Source organism: Notamacropus eugenii, chromosome 3 (genome assembly GCF_028372415.1).
Source record: "Notamacropus eugenii isolate mMacEug1 chromosome 3, mMacEug1.pri_v2, whole genome shotgun sequence".
In the NCBI taxonomy this organism is placed as follows: Eukaryota; Metazoa; Chordata; class Mammalia; order Diprotodontia; family Macropodidae; genus Notamacropus; species Notamacropus eugenii.
In genome coordinates, this window is record NC_092874.1 from 200613751 (window position 1) to 200619757 (window position 6007).

Here is a 6007-nt window from a genome sequence, read left to right on the forward strand (position 1 = left end):
GTATTGAGGAGGAGTGAAGCATAAGGAGAGATGGAATGATGTGAGTTTATGTCAGAGAAATGTCAGAATTTTTGATTAAAGAAACAGAACACTTGTGGGGAGATCCAGAGGGTAAACACCTCTCTATTTGACTAAGGTGGACTGAAGGAATAGGGCATAGGATTTAAAGAGATTAGAGAATGCATAGGATCACCAGTTTGGAAGTAGATGAGACCTGAAAAGCCTCATCTTGCAGATAAGAGAACTAAGGCACAGAAATCATGAGTTATTTTCCCAACATAGCACACAAGTGGATTTGGAAGATAGGAATTCTGAGTGAGCAATGACATGGATATAGAAGTCCCCTAGTATAATGGCAGGATTTAAAGAAGAGACGAAGAGAGTGAGCCAGTTACTGAACTCGATAAACAAAGGAGAACGACCTGGAAACCAGTATATAACAGACACAATGAATTCAATAGAGTGGAAAATTTTTATATAGTGGACTTCAAAGAAAGATTGGTTGGTAAGTGATGCTGGCAAAAGGAGAGACTGAAAGTAGCTATAGGTAGCAATATACATTCCTTTGTCTTGAGGGGTATGAGTTAAGGTAAAGAAAGTCTTAGAGGGACTGGCCAGGGGGAAGCCAAGGTCTCAATGAGAACAAGCAGATGTAAGAAGAGGGGGAAGAGCCAAGATGGCAGAGTAGAAGGATGAAACTGCTCTAGTTCTCCTCCCATAGTCCTGAAAATACCTGTGAAAAATGACTTTAAAAAATTCTAGAGCAGGAGAAGCCACAAAATGACACAGTGAAACAGATTTCCAGCCCAATACTGCCTGGAAGGCTTACAAGAAAGGTCTATCACACCAAGCTCAGAGTGGAGCACAGCCCAGGATGGACCCCACTGCATGAACGGACTGGAGCAGACTTCAGGGCACTGAATCACAGGTAGCTGCTGCAGTTCTCAGATTTCTCAATCCACAAATGCCAAAGACAGCTTTAAAGTCAGTAAAAAAGCTCTTTCACCTGGGAGAGAGGGGAGCATGGTCTGGCTCCAGGGTGGCAGCAGTGGCAGCAGCCTCCACTTTTGGAGACCTCAACCTAAAGACCCTGGGAGATAGGAGCACCTGATCTGAGTTAAAGTTCTGAGTGGCAATCCTGGGGTGAGGAGGAACGCTGGCCTGGCAGAGCTGGTGACAGCTACTTGACAAAGGATTCAAAAGTCAAGTAACTTGCTGGGAAAATGCCCAAAAAGGGAGAAAAAAAATAATAAGACTATAGAAGATATTTTCTTCTATTCTTTTGAATGAGAAAGAGCAAAGCATTCAATCAGAGGAAAATAGCAAGGTCAAGGCTTCTACATCCAAAGCCTCCACAAAAAATATGCAACAGTCTCATTTCATGGAAGAGCTCAAGAAGGATTTTGAAAATCAAGTAAGAGAGGTGGAGGAAAAATTTGGAAGAGAAATGAGAGCAATGCAAGAAAATCATGAAAAGTGAGTCAACAGCTTGCTAACGGAGACCCCAAAAAACAATGAAGAAAATAACACCTTTAAAAATACTCTAACCCAAATGGCAAAAAAAGTCCAAAAAGCCAATGAGGAGAAGAATATTTTAAAAAGCAGAATTAGCCAAGTGGAAAAGGAGTTCAAAAGCTCACTGAATAAAATAGTTCTTTAAAAATTAGAATGGAGCAGATGGAAGCTAATGACTTTATGAGAAACCAAGAAATTACAAAACAAAACCAAAAGAATGAATAAATTGAAGAAAATATGAAATATCTCACTGGAAAAACAACTGACTTGGAAAATAGATCCAGGAGAGACAATTTAAAAGTTATGGGGCTACCTGAAAGCCATGATAAAAAAAAGAACCTAGACATCATCTTTCATGAAAGTATCAAGGATACTTTGTTATACTTTTCCTATACTTGCCCTGATATTCTAGAACTAGAGGGTAAAATAAATATTGAAAAAATCTACCAATCACCTCCTAAAAGAAATCCCAAAAGAAAAACTCCTAGGAATAGTGTAGCCAAATTCCAGGGTTCCCAGCTCAAGGACAAAATATTACAAGCAGCCAGAAAGAAACAATTCAAGTATTGTGGAAAAACAATCAGGATAACACAAGATTTAGCAGTTTCTACACTAAGGGATCGAAGGGCATGGAATATGATATTCCAGAGGTCAAAGGAAATAGGATTAAAACCAAGGATCACCTACCCAGCAAAACTGAGTGTAATACTTCAGGGGAAAAAATGGAGTTTCAGTGAAATAGAGGACTTCCAAACATTCTTACTGAAAAGACCAGAGTTGAATAGAAAATTTGATTTTCAAATACAAAAATCAAGAGAAACATGAAAAGGTAAACAAGAAAGAGAAGTCTTAAGTAACGCATTAAAGTTGAACTGTTTATGTTCCTACATGGAAAGATGTTATTCGAACTCATGAGACCTTTTTCATTATTAGGGGAGATGGAGGGAATATATATACATACATACCTACCTATATACATATATAGGTAGGTATGTATGAATATGCATGTGTGATTATTATAAATATATATGTGTGTAGGTATGTATATGTACATGAATGTATATGTGTGTGTGTGTATACACACACACACACACACACAGAAGGCACAGGGTGAGCTGAATATGAAGGCAGAATACCTAAAAAATAAAATTTACTGTTGAGTGGAATGAACTAGGAATAAGAGAAAGGAAGAGATAGAATATAACAAATCATCTGACATAAAAGAGGGAAGAAAGAGCTTTTACAATGGAGGGGAAGTGGGGAAGATAAAAGGAAAAACATGAGCCTTACTCTCCTGGGATTTGGCTTAAGGAGGGGATAACACACACTCACTTGGATATGGAAATCTATTTTGCCCTGCAGAAAAGCAGAGGGAAAGGGGATAGGAGAGGGAGGATAATAGAAGGGACAGTAAATTGAGGAAAGAGATAATCAGAAGCAAACACTATTGTAGGAGGACAGGTCAAGGGAGAGAATGGAATAAATGGAGGGCAGGTTAGTAGAGAGGGAAATGTGGTTAGTCTTTCACAACATAGCTATTATGGAAGTGTTTTGCATGGCTACACATATATGACCTATACTGAATGACTTGTTTTCTCAATGAGGGTGGATGGGGAGGGAAGAAGGGAGAGAATATGGAGCTCAAAGCTTTAATAATGAATGTTAAAAATTGTTTTATTAAGCAACTGAAAAATAAGTTGGGTACAGGTAATGAGGTATGGAAATTTATTTGCCCTACAGACAAATAGATGGTAGAAGAGGGGAGTAATAGAAGGGAGAATAGACTGGAGGAAAGGGTGGATGGGGTCCATGCTGTCCTGGGGTGGAGGGTGGGGAGAAATGGGGAGAAAAGTTTGAATTCAAATTCTTGTGGAAGTGAATGTTGAAAACTGAAAAATAAATAAATTATATATATTTTTTTTAAAAAAAAAAGATGTAAGAAGTATGAAAGGAAGACATTCAAAGTGCTAGAAAGTTTGTTCATTATAAAATGGGAATTACATAGGGCACAGTGGAAGAGGTGGACAGTTGAACTGAGACATGGCAAAGAGGTAGGGTAGATGAAAGAGAGGCAGGGTTCAAAAGGAGAGAAGATCAAGAAGTATAGGTTATGCAAAGCTTGTTCTTGGTGGTCAGTGATTAGTAATACAGGGATAAGAGGAATAATTGGTGATAGAACTTTGTTAACCATAAAAGGTAATGGTGAATTACAGGCAAAAAAAATGATGCTTCTAAGTTTCAAATGGTTCACCACGCTGAAATGGTTCACTTGAAATATCCAATTGCTAAATTTACTTAATTTTTCTATAGATGGAAGGCCTGGAGTTTGGGTGAGATATATAGACTTTGGATTCATCTGCATAGAGGTGATAATTGAACCTGTGAGAGTAAACAAGATTTATGAGGGAGAAAATGAGGAAAGGAGTGAAGACAGCAGCTAGGGGAACTACTGAGAAAGGAAGTTAGGGGAAAAAAATAAGTAAATGGAAAGACAAACAAAGCTGAGATAGACTATCCAAAAAAGACCATAGTCAGTGGTAGTAAGTCCTGCAGAGAAGCCCTCTCTGGTCACCACTATACTTGAGCTGTCTTCCACTATGAGAACATAAACTCCTTGATGGCAGGGACTGGCTTACCTGACACATAGTGAGGGTTTAATAAATAAATACTTTTTCATTTATTCACTTATTTTAGAAAGACCAGTGGGCCATTGGATCATTGACAATCTTAGAGCAGTTTCACAAGTGTATTGGGAGCAGAAGTCAGGTTGTAAGTAGTTGAAGAATGGTTAGGGGGGAAGTAGAGTAAAAATCAGGTGGAGATTAGTTTATCAAGAAGGATGTGTAGGGGAGAAGAAAGAAAGGTTAACAACTGGATGGGACAAAAGGATCTAGAGAAGGATTTTTAGAAGTAGAGAGACTTGAACACAGTTGTGTACAGATGTTAAAGAACCAGTGAAGAGTGAGTCATTAAAGATACATGACAGAGAGCCGATAACTATTGGAGCTTCAAGGTTCAGAAGAAATGGGATGAAGGCATAGTTAGCCTTAATGAGCACCATGCTATCCTTTGTAGTATTTAGTCTATTTCACTGCTTTTAAAAGCTAACAATCCATTTTATGTTATAAATAGTCTTCGATGCAAAGTTCGATAGAAGTGGGAGTTTTAAATTCATTATAGAATCATAGCTTTTGGAGCTAGGATAGATAGATCATCTGATCCCTCACTACTGCTTTAGAGTGGTAAGATATTATTCCTTTTTTATTTACAGAAGAGCCCATTGAGACTCAGGGTGATTGAAATTAATTTTCTAGAGTAGGTTTTAGATACTAAAAGGGGAAGAAAAGAAATGAACTGATTGACAAGATAGAGTCAGGATCACCTTGATGGAACTTGCAAACAGTGACTATAGCAGCTGTGGGATAGAGAGTACACAAGATAATTATAGGAAGGTCCCTGAACTAATACACTAAACATCCATCCACAAAATTCTTTCATTGGTATCATCCTCACACCTTCACAGTGACTGGCACACAATGAGTGCTTAATACTTGGTAAACAATACAATTATTAAAGTACTTATTTAAACAGTTAGATGGCATATGCTAGAGCTCTAGACTTGGAGTCAGGAAGACCTGAGTTCAAATCCTGCTTAACTATGATCCTGGGAAAGTCACTTAACCTCTCTCAGCCTCAGTTTCCTCATCTATAACATGGGGATAACGATAGACTATCTTACGTTCTTGTCATGAGGATCAAATGAAGTAATGTATGTAAATTGCTTTGCATATTTAAATGTGAAACACATGTCTATGAATACATTTTATGAAGTATTTGCCTTTTGGTAGCTTTCAGCCAAAGCAGATGACAAAGAAAAAAGAACAGGGAACTAAGCAAGCACTAAATTCACCTATTAAATTCCATTAAAATTAGTAAATATATTAAGATTACAATGTACAAAATCAAGAAGTTGAAAATAGACGACGGGGGAAGGGTAGATAACAATGCCCCAATCTGAAAAAGAGTGATAAGAATTGCAGCTACACTATCTCTTCATCGTGCCAACAGGAAATTATAACTCAGGGCTGTCTTTTTAGGAAGAAAAGCGAAAGTGGCATTGTCTATGAAACAACAAATGTTGGGATCATAAGAAAGAATACTTAAAAGAGTCCATGGTCCTTGCATAGGAAATTTAAGCAGACTTTAAAAAAATTATCCCCTCATTCTCCTGTTGTATGACTATTTGGGTTAAAATTCATATGGATTTGTTTCTGTTATACTCTTGTCCTGAATCCACATTTTTAATCACAATTAATTGTCAAATTCTTCTCCTTGACACTCTCCACTCTTAGAGAATCAAATATCTTCCAAATAAAAATGATCTGGACAGAAAGCTCAAGCCTTTCAAATTCAGCAGCAGTCACCTCACCTCTTGTCCCTCTGACCAGGCAGCTCCTTATAGCATCATCGTTGCTATAGAGACAGTGATATC